General features: G+C 41.5%; 1 protein-coding gene and 1 long non-coding RNA gene across 4 annotated transcripts in view; one reads left to right on the top strand and one right to left on the bottom strand.

Annotated features, from left to right (window-relative positions):
- SMARCA2 (SWI/SNF related BAF chromatin remodeling complex subunit ATPase 2) overlaps positions 1-509 on the bottom strand; it is a 118,142-nt gene extending 117,633 nt beyond the window's left edge. The window contains exon 1 of the mRNA XM_069001850.1: positions 405-509. The gene's annotated coding sequence lies outside the window, so the exon portion shown is untranslated. The remainder of the gene's footprint in view (positions 1-404) is intronic.
- A 111-nt stretch (positions 510-620) lies between these two features.
- Positions 621-17,812, top strand: part of LOC138103518 (uncharacterized) — a 42,180-nt gene continuing 24,988 nt past the window's right edge. Inside the window, exons 1-4 of one of the 3 annotated variants that reach the window (XR_011147739.1) lie at positions 621-1,013; positions 13,005-13,133; positions 14,185-14,261; positions 14,798-14,873. This is a non-coding gene — a long non-coding RNA (uncharacterized lncRNA). Of the gene's footprint in view, positions 1,020-13,004; positions 13,134-14,184; positions 14,262-14,797; positions 14,874-17,812 lie in introns of all 3 variants that reach the window. The other 2 variants (XR_011147740.1, XR_011147741.1) reach the window with 2 other exon arrangements.

Raw genomic sequence — 17,812 nt, 5'->3', positions numbered from 1 at the left:
CTCCCGTGGCCGCGTCGCCCGCAGCCCGTGACACGCTCGCTGGGCGGCAAGACCGAGAGTGCCGCTGACTCACGAGTCAGCCACCGGCGACTCCGTGGGGGTTCTGTCGCTCCCACTCCGGAGATCCGCATCGTGATTATTCCAGAATAATACCAGATCAAAAGTTTCTTCTCTCCACCCACTGGAGGATATAAATATTGGGGAGGGCCGGGCGCCGGGAAAGGTGGGGAGAGGAAGCAGGTGGCACGGTGGCGCCTGGGACCGGCGGGGCCGTGCGCGGGGAAGGGGAGCGATGGAGAGAGGGAAGGTGGGCAGGGTGCGAGCCGTCGCGGCCGCTGACAATAAAGGACCGTGCCGGGCACGGGGAGCTGGCGGCGTTGGGCCAAGTTGCAAGTTCTATTTACCTTCCGCCCCGGCGGAGCACCGTGCTGATTGTCGCTCCTCTCCCCCTTCAGTGAGTCACCCGAGTCCAGAACCGGAGCGAGGGACTAGATTACGAACATGACTTCATTGGCGACAGCCATTCCCTCCTCTTCCTAAACTCCTGCCCCTCCTCCGTCCCCCCCGTCGCGGACGCCACTGCTCAGGCAGCGGTGTTCCCATTGGTCTCCCAGGCAGGGAGTGCCCGCCCCCTTGCGCGGAAGGGGCAGTTCTATTGGTCCTAGAAGCTGTCGCTCAGTGAGAGGCGGGGGGCGGAGGTGTGCAGGCGCGCGCGGGGCGGGGTGCGCTGCGTTCCGCTCCCTCGCTGGCCGTGCAGCGACGGGCAGCCTGCGCTCCGATCGGGTGCCGCCGCCGCGCTCCTGTGCCCCTCCCAGCTCGCCTCTGCGGCGGGGAGAGAGGGGCAGGACCTTTTTCCGTACGAAGGCGGCGGCAGGGCGCGGGCAGCAGTCGCGGGAGTAGTTTGGGGAAGAGGTGAAGAAGGTGCTGGAACTGCGCCGTGCCTCTGCCCCGCTGGAGGGGCGGGGAGGAGCCAGCCTGACGGGTCTTCGGTCAGCTGTGTCTGGCTGTTGGGAGTGAGTGTACGTGTGTTTGTGTGTGTGTGCGTGCCCAGGGTGGGTGTCTCACTCCCCTTAAAAAAAAAAAAAAAAAAAGGGGGGGGGAAACTTAGACCCCGTCCCCTTTCTCCAGTGGCAGAGGGTGCTATCGTGGACGAGAGGAGGCTGCTGAGAACATTCCAGCAGAACCGGCCTGTCAGGCCCGCTGCGGCTCCAGCGGCAGCGCCGGGCTGCCCGCAGCTCCTCGCGGTGCAGGGCCGGGGCGGCTGCTGAGGCAGATAGAGGGAACCCGGGTGAAGAGCCGCGGTGGATCTCTTGTTTCTGAGGGATAGGGGAGGGAAAACAGTGCAGTTACATTTCTTCCGTCTTGCTTGCAACACTTGCTTCCCTTGAAGTAGATTTTTTACAGCTGGTTTGGAAGTGCGCTTTCCAGTTCCGTGTGCTGCTGCCGTTTTTTGGGTTGGTTTTTTGTTTGTGGGGCTTTTATGTTGGTTTTTAATTGATGCTTTGGGTGGTTTACCTGGTTTGCAGGGGCCGCAGAGTTCTCATGTTTTTTGTACAAGCTATACCTGTTCTTGTAACTAAGTACTGTTCGGCGACTAAGTACTTTATTAAAATAATGGGCCCGCCAGTCTGAGGGTTTTTTTTCTTGAACGCGAGTTGTAGAGACAAAAAAAAAAAAATACAGCCAGACTACCGTACATGGTGTTACATTTTCTAAGATCATGTCACATGGGCGGCATTTGCCATTTTGAATGGCAAGTGTATCTCCTACTGTAAATTTCACTTTGTACTGTGGGGTAAGAATGTTCATAGGAACCTAAGTAAAATCAGTAGCTACTACAGATGCTCAGGTGACTGAGTTTAACGTGAAGTTCCTCTGCTGTGGTCAGGTGGAGTAGTTAAAGACCTGAAGCAGTGCTGGGAGCACCTTGTAGTCTTTAAGTGACAGGTATTGTTTACGTGGTGTTTAGCTTGGAGCGCTTTTTATTGTTCAATCATCAATTTACAGTGCTGGCAATATGATGCTAATTACTACTGTTCCTGTAGTTTTCCAATGTAGTCCTTAGCTTCATCTTATTTTTTATGTAAATGACCAAAATGCCTGTACCGGTTTGGCCAAATTTAGAAATATATCCTCTGAGAGAAGGCACAACCACCCCTCCCCCACCAGGTTTGGGAAAAAATAAATTTTCTTCGAAGGAAAGTGAAGAAGATAAAACTATTTATTTAACAAACACACGGGAAAGGAAAATAATGCTAAATAATAAAATCTCTTGCTGTGGAGAAAAAACCTGGGAAAGTGTTAGAGTCCTCCCTTTGGTCTCCTCAGAGCTGGAGCTTGGGCCAGGGCCAGGCCCTCTGTGCCCGGTGGAAAGTCCTCCCGATGTGCTCTGAGGTTGAAAGCAGTCCAGTGGAAAAGGGAGAAAATCCGTAATTCCAGAGAAGGAAAAGCAAAGTCCAACTCTCAGTCTCTCTCCAGAGAGCAAGAAACTGAAACAACTGGCCAAAAGCTGACTGGAAAGCAGCAAGCCCGGGTGCTTCCTCGCTCCCCTGCTGCAGCCGGGGAAAAAAACCCTGCAATCTTTATGTGACCTTGAACAAGCTGCAAACTGCTTTGAGAAAGTTTTGCTCAGTTTTTTCCTTCCCCCTCTCAGGCTCAGTTTAGAGGCATAGAAAGGCACAAAAATTAATTTCTGGGCATAGGCAGCGATATGGGATACACATCATAAGGTCACCCCAAGACAATGCCGAAAGATAAGTGTGTAAGAATCAGTGCTAACTTGACAACACTAAGTATCAATAAAGTAAAAAGTTTAAAAGGCTGTATTTTCAGTTCACCATTGTCAGTGAAAAATATTTACTTGGGAACAAATTCAAAGAAATTGAAACATTCAAATCTTTATATACAAAATAACTTATGTCATCATGTAAGTCTTTTGATCCACTTGTAATTTATAGCTTTGGTTTTAGCTTTGTCTTAAGCTGTGAACTGGTGTCTAAGAGATAAAAGAATGTAGTTAACATTCTTGAAAAATTATGCTAATGGAAATGAAAGTGGTAAAAAGATCCTTTTTTATTATCTCTTTTTTTTTCTTCTTCTTCTTAATATGCTTTTCTTAATACTAAAACTCTCATTAAGCAGTCATTTGCATTTGTGGTTTGTTTTTCCTCCTCCATTCCCCAGCGTATATCTGAGGACTGTTTGCCTTTTCTCTCTGCAGAAGAGAAAACAAACATTAAGTAATGGAGGGGAAGTTTTCTTTCAAGACGGCTCAACTGTTTGTTGGATTCAGCAGCACTCAAACCATTCTAAACCAGGTCAAGCCATTCTTTTTGTCAGAAAGCATACAGAAAAGAGAAAGAGATATAAAGTTGATCTTTCAGGCAAAAGAAAAAAGGGTTCTCGTGACTCTGGGATAGATGCAGCTATATTTAGTTAATGATTATTTTGGGAAGGTTGCAGCAGCCGATTTCATTTTGCGAGAGCGTGAACATGCCTGTTGCTGGTGTCAGTCTGAAGGCTTTTTCTTCTTGTGTTTTGATGAAGTACCATTGAATCTCATTGTAACTTGTACTAAGGGGATGGGAAACATGGGGTTTTTTTGTCAAGGGAGGCATGTTCAACTGATACGAAAAATCTTAATTGGAAGGGTCAGTAAGGCTTCCCTATATGAGATTCAAGTAGCTGAAGCTTTGTGCATAATGGATACGTAAACATGATGAATAATCACACACTATAGTATAAATTTGTTTTTCCCCTATTTATTTTATAACATAGCAAAAGGAAGAAAAGATGAGGGCCCTTAACTTGAATTAATGGTGTGGATGCAGCCAGTAATGGTAAAATGGCGCATAAAATTCTCGAACTAGATAAGGTACCACTACAAGAAGAGGTATGTCTTTGACTAGCTAGATACGTTGTTGTAGAGCTAAAGCTGATTTATATGAAGAATGATACCAACATAATAAGTCTGTTTAGAAACTGATGTATCAGTGAAACTCTTGCAGGGACACTTCTACCAAAAGGAGATCATTACCATCAGGAAGTGGCAGATATTTACAGCAACCTCACCATTACCACCTTGAAACCCCTGCTGTAACAGTTAGTGATGCTATTTCTGTGTTTGCTACCAACTGTCTGCCAGAGACAATTGTACTCACTGCAACAGAAATAGCAAAAAAGATTATTTTTTAATATTTCAGCCAGTTCTTAGAAGAATCCAGCTGCTTTAGCCTGGGTGGCCAGTGAAAAAAGGCTAAAGCTAGAACATTCCAAGATGGCTTTATGATCAGGCTTCTGCATAAAAAACAAAACGGAAGAAAAGTGTTTTTTCATGTGTCCAGGGAAATCATAAAGAAGTGAACTTGCCATCCACAACTCCATGGGCTCTGATGGGATACACCCATGAGTGCTGAAGGAAGACATGATTGCTAGGCCCCTCTCAGATCTTTGAAAGGTCATGGCAGTCAGGAAAGTTGCCAGAGTACTGGAGAAAAGCAAGTACCACCCTGGTCTTCAAAGCAGGCAAGAAGGAGGACCCAGGGAGCTATAGGCTAGTCAGTCTCAACCCCTGAAAAGGTGATGAAATGTTTCATTCTGGAGGCTGTGTCCACAGACGCGGTAGACAAGAAGATGATGAAGAGTAGTCACGATACTTAACCAACCTGATTGCCCTCTATGCTGAGACAACTAGCTGGGTGGATGAGGGAAGAGCAGTGGATGTTTTGCTGGACTTAGAGCAAGAGTTTTGACACTGTCTCTGGTGATATCTGTGTAGGCAAGCTCAGGAAGCGTGAGCTGGATGAGCGGACAGTGAGGTGCAGTGAGAACTGGCACCTCGCTGTCCGCTCATCCAGCCCACGCTTCCTGAGCTTGAACCGCAGATCCCAGAGGGTTGTAATCAGTGGCACAGGGAGGCCTGTCTCTAGTGGTGTCCCCAAGGGTTCAGTACTGGTCTGGTATGGTTTAACTTGTTCATCAGTGACTTGGATGAAGAGGCGGATGCCTCCTCAGTGATGTTCACTGACGACACAAAGCTGGAAGAAGTGGCCGATATCCCAGAGGGCTGTGCAGACCTTCAGAAGGACTTCAGCAGGTTGGAGAGTTGAGCAGAGAGGATCTGTCTGAAATTCAACAATGTGTTCAATTCTGGGCTCCTCAGGACAAGAGAGACTTGGAGCTCCTGGAACACGTCCAGTGGAGGGCAGCAAAGGCGGGGGCTGGAGCATCCCAGTTACGAGAAAAGGCTAAGGGCCAGGGCCTATTCAGTCTGGAGAAGATTGTGAGAGGATCACATCAATATGTATAAGTATCTGAATATCTGACAGGTGGACGTCATGAGGATGGAGCCAAGCTCTTCTCTAGTAATGCTGAGTAATGGGCAGAAGCTGGAACACAGGAAGATCCACCTGAACATGAAGTTCTCTACTAATTGAGCTCTGGAGCGGATTGCCCAAAACAGCTGTGGAGTTTCCTTCCCTGGAGTACTCAAAAGCAGTCTAGACAAAATTCTGAGTACCATGCCCCAGGGGATCCTGCTTGAGCAAGGAGGCTGGTGATGTCCAGTGGTCTTCTCATGACCTGTCTGTTAAATGGGAACAATACATTCCCTGAAGTAGGTGAATCCAGGGGGGAAGGTTACTCTTTAACCATCTGTTGTTCTCCAGTATGTAACGAAATGAGTGTACCATACTCTATTGTTGTATGTGGAGTGTGTCTCAGCCTGGTATGATTGAGAACAAAGTCAATTGGAGCTGGTTTGTGCTTTTCCTTCTCTTGTGGAAGAGTTAATTACTACTTAATTTAAAAGTAAAACTTACGTTCAAATACAGCTTTTATGAATGTGCCTGGTACTCATGCCCCTTTTCCCTTAGCCTTTTTTTTATGGAGACATGCTCATCTATCTGCATTCACAGGTTTAAAAGATAGAGCCTGTTTCAAAGTAGCTTCATTTGCTCTAAACTCTCAAGGTGGTTTTGTGAGTGTGATGTTGAAAAGACAATATTCAGGTGAGATCTTTTCAAGGCTAAACAGAGGGTAATAACAATCTCCTTGGTCAAAAGAGCCTTTCTAAATACATTCCAGAATAAAGCTGGTATGTGAGAAAGGTGAGCTGGCTTGCAGAGATAATGTGTTACTGTTCTATTCATTTTGTAGTCTCTAAAGTTCTGGAGTTTGGTTTATTGTCATATTTTATGGAAGAGGGGAAGCATATGGTGGTGTTACCTCTTTCTCCCTTTGTTCTTTTCAGGCTGCCATTGTACTTCCCAAGCAAATAGTCCTAGTTTTGTGTGTATGTTTTTACAAGAGTAACACTCTACACCTGATTTTGTTGAATTTTATCTTAATAGTTTCTGAGCCTCTGCAATTTCTCAACATCCATTTCAGTTCCAATCCTCTCTTCTGAAGTGCTCGCCAAATCCCACTAGCTTTGTGTCAGCTGCAGATTTTGTAAACATGCTCATTACTGAAGAAATTAAAAAAACTATTAAAGAGAGCCATGCCCAGAATAGATTTCTCTGGTACTCTGATGTGTCCTCAGTTATTAGGCATTCATTCCTGGGTGTTGACCTGTTGTTGTTCTGGCATCCTGTTATCTTCTTGTGTGCATGTAGTAAGATGATTTGTTTTCTAGTTCTGGCTCTTCCTGGCCTGTTGCACAGCCTTCTGGAAGCGGTCAAATGTCTTTTGTTCAGTGGAGCAAACCCAGAATTCTCAACCGAAGCCTGATTTCTTAAAGAATCCATTTTGCTGTTCTTCCTGTGGTTAATAGCGCTCCTATGGCAAATGTGAATTTACCCATCTTTAAACATTCTCTGAGTTTGCCTCTTGAGTACAAGATGCAGGTAAAATCTGTCATGATTAACTTATTGTGGTGTTCCTTTTTAGAATCATGCTAATTACTGGGCAGTGTCAGAATACATAAAGAAAACTACCACTGTAGAACTTTGAATATACTAGATTAGGAAAAATAATTTCTTTGCTGTATGATTACAAAGACTATGGTGATTCGGTTTAGTCCAAGTGAAAAGCAAGTATCGAGGACAATGGGTTTTTTCTTCAACTAAGAGTCAAGTCAAGCCACTATTCAAAGAATGGCATATATTACATACATGTAATATATGTTCTAGGTTGGAATATGCTGTTAGGTTAGAAAGGAAGTCTGTTTAGGCAGTGAATATTGTTGGCCTTTGAAAAGCATGACTTGCACTGAAAGTTCTGTATAAATCACAGCTGCATATCAGGGAAATCTTACATCTGTCCAATTAGTAGAATTTCCCATAACTTGTTTTTTTCTCCTCTATGCTCTTCTCGTTCCTCCAATCAAGTTTGAATTGTGTTCCTCTCTTTTTTCTCACAAGCGTTTATCTTTGCACTTTTCACCTTCCTTTTTACAGTTACCTAATTTTTTTCATTTGCTTTATGTTTTCTTCCAGAATGTTTTTTTTTCCTTCATCAATGCTGTTTAAGCCAGCGTTACTCACAGTGGAAACACTATGTAAAAAATACGTCTTTGTATATGCTACTGCTCACTGTTTAAACAATGTTTGAGAGCCAATTATGACTACTTTCTCCTCTTCTTGAACAATGGACTTGGTTTTGTCCAGATACAAGCATCTTTAAGACAGTAGAATCTAAGTAAAGCTGAATTTGGCATGACTTTAACAGGACTTCCTCCCGAAATATGCGTTTTTTCTCATACTTAACTTCATCATATGAAAGGGGATATTCTTGTCCTGGCAACCAGGAAAATAAAGAACACAGACAAAAAAAAAAAAAGAAACTCTACTTCTCATTCTCCAAAGAGAAAATGTAGCGATTTTTTTTGTTGTTTTCACAGTATTTTTCCGGGGTCCTGTTGTCTGTTTCATATGTCCTTAGTTTTCGGATTACAAAGTTGGGAATCCACAAGCAAGGCACGTGTTGTATCAATTTTTTTTTTTTTTAAATTCTTAAGCAGTAGAATATGTTTGCAACTTCTCAGTCATGGTATCTGTTCTCACATAATACAATAGCAACTGAATACAATTAGAACATACTGGTAAATTTTATAAATCAGTGCACTGTATTGAAGTAGGTATATGAAGTAGCAGAATATGTTAAGATTCTCTCCTACCTAAATGTGTAACATTTGAGACAAGTCCTAGAATGTTTCATTAGCCTTCTTATCTCAAAAATGTATTTTATCAAAAATCAACCTGGTGAGTATGATGATAAGGGAAAACAACAGTAAAATGGGGAGGGAAATGGTCTGTTAAAGAGAGGATTGTTTCAGTATTTTGTTAAATATGTTCTCAGGGTGCAAGGGCAATTTTATTGGGTACCCTAACTCAGTTTTCCTAGGTGAGTGACTGCTCTCTGCTCAGTTACACAATTTGATCAGAAGTACCAAAGGCAAATAGCAGATCTGCGTAAGTTTTTCTAGAGGGTATCGAATTGGAGCCATCTCTGCTGCTGCTCAACTTGCAGAGTAGTCACAAGATAAAGCCTTAAGGGTGTTCTGTCTGTGCTCCCCTATGAGCTCATTGCTAACTGTTATAGGAGGTATTTTTATTTTCAATTTATACTTCTTCCTTACTAAATCACATGCACGAACATGAAATACAGCTACTCAAGAAGGAAGATATGCAATTTAAAATGTGGAGTTTTGAATTCAGCTGGCCTTGTCAATATGCAGACTTTTTCTAATTTAGTGTTCACACTCTGGTTAGGACATAAGAATAGTTTGCTTCTGTTTAAAGCTAAACAGATCTTAAAGCCAAAAGATCTTAAAAATAAATCCTTCATTGTGGGATGGTGTACAGGACAGGCCATTCAGTAGTGCCAATGGAAGAAGTAGATGTCAACTTTCTGCCACTGTTGTGTTAGTCACTGCTTCTAGCGATCTGCTGACACAGGAATTCATATGACCGCTCTTTAACACAGATAAATCGGGTTAATTTTGACTGGTAATGTAAATTGGGTGTGGTGGACATGACCCAGCCATGGGCACTCACAGCCCAAAGAGCCAGACGTGTCCTGGGCTGCATCCAAAGCAGCGCGGCCAGCAGGGAGAAGCCCTGCCCCTCTGCTCTGGTGAGACCTCACCTGCAGTGCTGCAGGTGGTCCCAGCACAGGAAGGACATGGACCTGTTGGAGTGAGTCCAGAGGAGGCCACCAAGATGATAGAGGGGTGGAACATCTCTCCTGTTGGGAAGGGCTGAGAGGATTGGGTTTGTTGAGTCTGGAGAAGAGAAGGCTTTGAAGTGACCTCATTGCAGTGTTCTAGTACCTGAAGGGAGCCTGGAAGAAAGATGCAGAGACGTTTTACAAGGACAGGTAGTGACAGGCTAAGGGGAAATGGTTTCCAACTGAAAGACAGGAGATTTAGGTTAGATACTAGGAAGAAATTCTCCCCTGTGGGGCTAGTGAGGCGCTAGAACAGGTTGCCCACAGTAGCTGTTGATGTCCCATCCCTGGAAGTGTTCAAGATGAATTTGGATGGAACTCTAAGCAACCTGGTCTAGTGAAAGGTGGTGCTGCCCATAGTAGGAGTTGGAACTAGATCATCTTTAAGGCTCATTGCAATCCAGACCATTCTATGATATGAGCCAGCCCATTGCATTTTGGCAAAGTAATGCTGCTGCAGGCTGTGTTTTTGACATGTTACAGAGAATTTCATTCTTCACAAGAAATGTGATAGGTGAAGGCAACTTTTAATCCAACAAAACAGGTGATTCCAGAAAGAGTCATCCAGTCATAAATGGGATATCATAAAAGGGATAAATAATTTTGTGAAAAAATTGTAAATTCACATAGTCTGTCTTAGCCAGGAACATTTCTGTGTTAAGAAGATACCTGTGTTCCTTTTAGAAACCCTAATGAGTTGTTCAGCCTTTTTACATGTTTTGTACTGTATTACATGTAAATTCTGCTACTTGCATTGCAAGGGTTTTGTGTTCATTGTAGCAGTGACTTTGCCTGCTGTCTGAGAGCTAGAGGCTGTTTGGCCTTTGCCATCTTGTTCGGTAACCTGTACATGTTAAACTTAGCAGCAGTAAATAGCATTGTTTTAATACATGATGTTTTAATCTACCTGAGTCATGTACTTGAGTTAACTCACAATCAAGTGCTTGACAGCTTCTGGATAGGGTAAGTGATAATGATACTTACTGTCCAGTTTGTCTTGTGCAATAAATGGTAAGTTAGCTGAGACAGTTAAGAGATAGTTAGCCTCTGGCAAAGAAAGTTCTTAGAACAGCTGTAACTACATACTATGTAGCTTGGAAAATGTTCATACTTTCAGAAACTTAGGTATAAATACAGGAAAAAAAGTCTGTTGGTAGATGAAATTGTGAGGCTCAGCACAGATTATTCTCACCAGCTTTGCTAGAGACCTATGAAAAACTACTAAACTCTTCAAGGTTCTACTAGGCTCAAATAGTGCTCCTCTCATTACAGCTCTGACACAAATTTCAGTAGTTTGAAGTAAAATATTTTAATAGGACATTACCCCATGGCTAGGCTTCCTCTCCCATAAATCATAAAACATGTTCCTGGAATTGGCCCATTAGATTCTGAGTTGTTTGCGGAGAGTAAACTACCAGGTCTAAGTTTGATGGTGCTGTTCCAGTTTGACCTGTGATAGCTGGGGTGTGGACATGGCGCTGCTTCTTAAGCCAAAACCACAGAGTGGTTTTTGCTGAGGGGCTTTGTGGATGTCTGTGCATATGGAGACTCTGTTACTGCCAACTTCACAAAGTCACCTGGCACTTTCCATGAAGAGAAAATACAGCCTGCTGAAGAGACTTTACATCATGGGACACTCCATTTTCCTGGCTGGCAGAAGGCAGGATGGTCTGTGTGTTAGTAATGTCTTTAACTGCTGCAGCAGTTTGCTGCAATGCTTATGAGTCAGAGCCCTATATCTCCTGCCATGCACTCTTTAATGAACAGGTGGAATATAATATATGTGTGAAACTTATCACAATCAAAACATTGTGTTCTGATACACCTGATTGATTTTTTTTTTTTTTGACTTTTAAAAGCCTTTATCAGTCTGAAAGCCTCTAACTGTCTCAAATGTAGATGTATGTAACCTAATGCTCTTCAATTCTTTTCCTAAAACAGAGAATAATCAGAATTATATTTTAATGAAGAACTGTTAGTGGGATTATAAACTTGATTTTTTTAATGCTTTTTGTAACTAAAGGAGCAGAGTTGGGTACTACTTTTGAACAGTGTTAAAATAACCCATTTCTGATGAGAAGATACTCAGAGGAGTTAGAAGCCAGTTACACAGAACTTAACAATGGTTTTCAAATATTTGTGTTATCAACTGTCACAAAACAGAAATTGTTTTCCTCCTTTTACTCCCTCTAGAGTATATAAAACACATGCAGTTAACCAACCATTCTAAATTTCTGAAAATTTACAACTTACTAAAAAAACCTGGGACTTTTCTGCAAAATTAATGAGGACTTTTTCCACGATAAAGTTTGTACAGAATGACTCGCTTAGAGCAATAACAAAATAGAGCAAAACAACTGTCAGGTTAATCCCTGCAGCAGAGAGTGGGAATCTGGGAAAAAGTTGTCATCACTTGTTATCTACCTAGTTGCAGAGGTGTCATAAAGTGTCTTAAATGACCTGAGTGTACTTGAAGAGTATCAATACTAGACAACGAGGAGAAAGATGCAACTAAATCTTAACATACTAGTATCTGGAAGAAAGTAGATAAGTTTAATAGCTCAGAGTTCATTTGTCCAGGATAAAAGATGAAAGTATCGAGGAAAATAAGCCATCATGTAGCTGTGGATTTGTGCTGGAGAGGTATTTGTCTAATAGAGATTTAACTCTAGTGCACTTGCTAATTCCAGTAAATATAAAGGGGTGAATTTAAATGGGTTATCTCTGATTAGAAGCTTTGGAAGGCAATGTGATTCCACTCCATGGAAGCCAATGAGCTAGGTAAACTTCCACTCCTTAGTTACAAAGAGCCTGATATTAATATTCTGGGTGATGAAACTAGGTTGATATGTTGTTATTATTATATTGTCCATAATGCTTATAATTTTGTCGGTTGTTTCCTGTGTTATTTATTGGCCCATTGTATTTGCTTCCTATTTATCAGGGCAAATGGATTTTTCTAAGCATGTCAGGGGTACAATCCTCTGCCTCACTGTTGCCTCCATGCATTCTAATGTGTGCTAACAGTAACATTAAGGACTATGGCTGTGCACTTTTTGCCCCTGACTGTCATCTGCCTTTTCACCAGGCCCAGTACTGTGATAAAAATTATCAAGCAAAGCAAGCTGTCAGTGTGGTATGCCTGGGTATAAGTGTAGGTTGACATTTAGGTTCATGAGTGTTAGTATGTGTGGTGTACAGATTGGTAAGCAGCACACGTGCATAATTGTATTAAACTTGTTCAGGAGGCTTTCAAAAACTGCGTTTCAACCTGCGTTCTGCTGCTGCACCTCTAAGACTGGATGCATTAAGAATAATCAACAAGGAAGGAAACAAATTGTGAATGGATAGGTGCAAGCAGACTGAGATAGAAGAGTGATAAGACAACCATCCCCACAGTGACCAAATAAAATGACATTTAAAAGTTAACTGGAAACGTGTACTGGAGTGCTTATAAGAAAACCCCAGGGACAAGGAAACAAATACAATCACTTACAAAAAAACATGCTAATATAGCCCTACATGTAAAGGATATAATGACAAAACAATCCCCAAGCTAGCAACAGTTTAATTGGAGATGCAGTTACGTAAGCCTGAAACAGGTATGAAACACGTGGCAATCTCTAGCAAAGCATTCGTTATCCTGCACCATTGTAAACAAACCAAGCTACTTTTTTTGTCATTAGAAAATTATTAGGGGCATTATTGTTAATTGATAAATTGGAATTTATTATCATAAATTTTCTTGTTTGTGGAAGAGGTAATAATGGTTCTTGTAACAGGAAAATTGTTTTGAAGTAATGATTAGAGTTCTGTCTCTCTCTTTCTTCTTTCAGCTCTTCTTCCCACATTACTCCCACTATAGTCAGCCATCGCCCTACCTGTCCTCCTTCGGGAGGACTTACAAGAGACTAAGCTTGCTCCTTCTGCCATGGTGTAGGACAACCAGGAGAAGAAAAAACTTGGTACTTTTATTGATCCTGTTTGCTCCTGCTTCTGCCTTGCATCCCTCCAACTCTTTCCTCGGAAGCCAAGGTTATGCAAGTAGGAAGTAACACCAACTCTTCAGGTTGTATAGATTGCTGAAACAACTGATTATTGCCGTCTTATTCCAAATAAAGCAGATAATCTGCTAAGTTGCTTCCTACTTTGCTTGGGCAAAAAGTTGGTTTTTTTCACTTGTGAGAGACTGAACAGGCTGCATTTAGAATCTAGGAACGAGCTAAGTTCAGAGCAGTCTAAATAGAGATTGCACAGGCATGTCTGTTTCTGAAGCTACTACACAGAGGGAGGACTTTCCGGAAGAACCCCTGAGAGCAAAGGTGTGGCACAAATTCTTGCACAGGGCAGATCCAAACTGGAAGGTTAACCCTAAATGCACCAGCAGCATGCTAGATTCACAAACCATCCCAAAAGTTAAATAGAAATTGTCCACTTAGAACCTGACTGGCTAGTGGGACAGACTAGCTAGTCTTGTTGCCTGGGAAGTTTACCTACAAAATCTGTGACTCAGCACAGAATTTTTAAATAAAGGAGTTGGACCATGCGCATGGGTAAGAGCAATAGCAGCCAGCCCAGTTAGCAAAAACTCATGGACTGTTGAAGAATAAGTCAAATACACTGGAGACTGTGAGTTTCACTTTTACACAGTCAGCATCCACAGAGAATATTGTTGACAAGATGTGAAAATGTATTACTCTGGCAAATCTAGAGATGAGGCTTCATTATCAGACCATACAATCAGCGTCAGTGATGTATCCATTTCTGTTCCTTGCTTCCTGTACATCACCCATTAAACAGGCAAAATTTTGGCCATTTTGAAGAATAAAGGATCCCCCCGAAAATACTGCTCCTTCTAAATACCCATTCTCTTTCTTATACCTAGTTCCTGTGGGTTTGAGTGGGGGTTTTTTTGTTGTTTTGTGGGGCTTTTCCCTGTTTTTGTTTGTTTATTTGTTTTTTTAAATCTGCCTTTAAATACACATGAAACCTGATGACTTGCATCTGTGTTCCTAGCTGGTATGCATGGTCTGCCTAGAAGAAAAATGGCTTTTTTCTTACATGAGGGGGAAGCTGAGGAAGCACAAGAGAAGGTAAGAATAAGAGAAAAGTCATAATGGGAATAAGAAACAAATCAAGTTAAAACTAATTTATGGGAAAAAATTCAGGCCAGGGAATGTGAAATGGAGGTTCCTGGCAGTTAGTGGGAAGCCCATTTCACTGAGCCAGTTCTTTTGCCTCCTCATGGCTGCTGCAGGTTTTTCTCATAGCTGGCATTCAATGTCAAAACGAACTTCTCTGCTTTGTTTCATCTGATAGGTGTACTTGGAACCTCCTGAATAAGCAACCAACACAACCTCACACAGAAGCAATTATGATTGTAGTTGGTTAGAGGATGATCTTAGGGATAAAAAAGACTCAGTAGAGATTGTAAACAAGTACCATTTTTATCATGCTACCATGGCTCATGTACACTATTAATTTTTGTTTTGGTTAAAGGAGTGTTATACCTATTTAAGAAACAAGTGCCTTAATGCTGCTGCAATTGTGGAGAGGCTGAATTGAGGGTTGAGGCAATCCACCTTCAGAGATCTCAAATTTCAGTCGTGATGAAAGTGCTTTTTTCCAGGCATGGCTTATTCAACCAAGGATTACATTGTTGTGTAATTTTACTCAAGAAACAGCCTGGCTATTAGGAGACACTGGTGAGTAGAAAATTTGTTGTTAAAAGGATGGTGATAGTTACCACAAGCCCTGCAACAGACCATACAATCAGTTTAGGAATGGAGGTCTGCAGTTATATTGAGGTTTGTATTTGATGGTCAGGCTTTGCCAGAGGCCCTCTGGAAAATCAAAGTGCTGGTTTCAAGAATTGGTAAAGATGTTAGTGCAGATGGTACTTGAAATATCATAGATGGAACCTTTCCTACTTTGGTTCTGAAAGTACACATGTGATCTGGGTTTGTACCTCTTTGGAAATTCTTTTATTTTTAACTCAGATAACAGCAAGTAAATTGCTGCCAAAACATCATGGAACTGTGTTGCGCATAGCTACCATATTTTCTTGTCCTGAGAAATTCTGATTTCTTTTTTTTTTTTTTTTTTTGTACCTTGGCTTAAAGAAAGCAGCATTAAATTGTATTGGAAGCTAAACTGAGTAAACTGTACCAATACTGCTATTCAGATCCCTACCACTGGCCTTAATATGTAGTCCTGGCATACGGAGCCATGTTAGCACGTGATGGTAGAATTTCTAGCTAAGCAATCCGTGGTGGTGCATTTTCTCCCCCAGTGTTTCCTTACGTCTGCAATGACACTGTGGACAACAGTATTCTTGTGCTGCAAATGTAATTTGGCCAAACACCTAAATTCTTGCAAGTTAGATAATCCCCACTTTGAAAGCATGAAGACAGCATGCAATTTCCCTGAAAGAAAGAAAGAAAGAATAAATTATTGGCAGATATATGGACACCACATAGAGGTCAACTCTTTATCCAGTGATCTAGCTGGCAGGAATGTTGAATCTGTGTTGATATAGTGTATTTCCTCTTGTGGCTCAATAACTTACATTAATCACTTGATGGGAGAAAGAGGGATATTGTGAAGGCATTCTGTAAAACAACCACTGTCAACAAGAATTTTGACAGTTGAGTTTAAAGACTTGTAGTTTTAAATTTGGATTCTATTTAGTAAAAATTTTTTAGAAAACAAGTCCTCCAAGAATAGATAGTGAAAATAAATAGTGACTTATCTTACCCTTGAAATGATTTGCTGAGTATCTTCCCGAGGTGGAAGTGTTTGTAGGAGGATGTACTTTGATTTCAAATACAAGCAGGGCTTTGTAAACATATTCAAATCACTGTGCACATGGCAGCTTTGTTTGCTCCTAGAACCTACTCTAGATGGGTTATATATTAAAAATCTCACACAACAGTTACATTATTGTGCAATTACTATCTTTAAAGGTTTGTTAAAATACTTTGCAGTTTTCTTTCTAATACCGTAGAAGGTCTGCTATCCATCCAATCATAGATTTTTGCATTACAAAGTTATTTTGGTGCCATCTCCAAAAAGCACATTACAAGTGTGCTGCAGTATTGGGCCTTGCTGGTTTGCCGTGTAGCTGGATGCTGGCTGGGTATCTGTGACTGTTCAGTTCCAAAAGAGCCATTTTGTGGTTGTGGGGTTTGGAGGGTTTTTTGTGATATGATTCATAATCCACTGTCTTCAAGATCCACCACCCACAACTACTTTTTGGCCAAATTTAAGACTGGAAAGAGGGAACCCAGTAGTGGCTGAGTCACTTCTGTTGTGTGCCAACAAGTTGCTCTCTTGCTGATTAGCCACCTGCTTTTGATCTGGATTATATCCAGACCTGCTCCAGCTGGCCAGAGAATGGAAAAGTCAGCTGTAGTCAAGGATACCTGCAAAGCACTGAGAGCTGCAGCAAAGCATCTTTGAAGAGAAGCACAGGGAAAGGCAAATTAAAGGGAGAGCAAGGGAAAAAAAGAGGCAAGGAGCCAATTTCTGATCTCAGCATCACTGATGTCACTAACATGAATTTGGTCCAGAGTGCTGAGGAAATGAGAATAGAAACAGGTCAGAGGGAAAGGTGACAGACTAGCACAGGTGACAGGGAGGGAAAAATTAATCATGTCTCAACTGTAGTCTTAGTGGCTACCCTGCTTTAACACTTGTAATGTCTTTTACTCATCCAAGAGCATAAAATTAGTAAAATCATTCCAACAGACTTCTTGTCTTTCATAGCAGCTCCAGCCAGGGATTTTTACTGGTGGTGCAGTTATCTGCAGGTCCATTTGAAAAGCAATATGCACAGATCTAATGAAGAGGAAAAGGTTTAAATCTCCTCATGTTTCAAGTGAAATCCTATAGTAACAAGCATCCTTATACTTTAGATCTTCCTTCTTGTAATGTTCTACACATTTCCAAGGTTGCTTAATTTTCTGGTGAATACCAACAGGCTTCAACTATGCTTTAGAACATGTTCTTGTAAAAAAGTGCAACAAACACACAAAAAACTACCTTCCTGGAATATTTTCTTTTGAAAATGTTTATGAAACTCCACTGGTGAGTCAAAAAGGATGAAAATAAATGTTAAGTTTGCTGCAAGGATTTATTTAGTTGTTTCACTAGACTATTTGTTCTGAAAGTAGTTTTTCTTCTTCTAAAATAAGAAGCAAAAAGTATGCATGAAGAACCCTTCATCTGCTTCCAAGTATTCTTCAATCTAAAAAAGCTGTGTTTAATTAATTATTTTTTTATAGTGAGTCCATTCTAAATTCTTTCATTATTTGAATATTTTCCCCTCAAAAGTTGTTGGGGTGTTTTTTTTTCTTGTTTTGGTTTGTTTTTTTGGATTTTTTTGGTACATTGACTGGCAGTCATAAAACTGAGGCAAATAGCCAATTTCATGTGTCTAGGTACCTACAAGGGTTAATATGATTCAGTATGGTAATATACATTGCAGTTACTGCCTTTCATTAAAGAGAAATAAGGCTTTGGAATTCTTTGTCCGCTTGAATAGCAGTATGATTTTTGGAAGTGCTGTGTTTGAGAAGTCCTGCTGAACTGAGGAAAGGGAAGCATTGTCTCATATTCCTATTTGCAGAGAGTACAGGGTTTT

The sequence above is a fragment of the Aphelocoma coerulescens genome (genome assembly GCF_041296385.1).
Source record: "Aphelocoma coerulescens isolate FSJ_1873_10779 chromosome Z unlocalized genomic scaffold, UR_Acoe_1.0 ChrZ, whole genome shotgun sequence".
Classification (NCBI taxonomy): Eukaryota; Metazoa; Chordata; class Aves; order Passeriformes; family Corvidae; genus Aphelocoma; species Aphelocoma coerulescens.
This window is presented reverse-complemented; position numbering and strand designations above follow the sequence as displayed.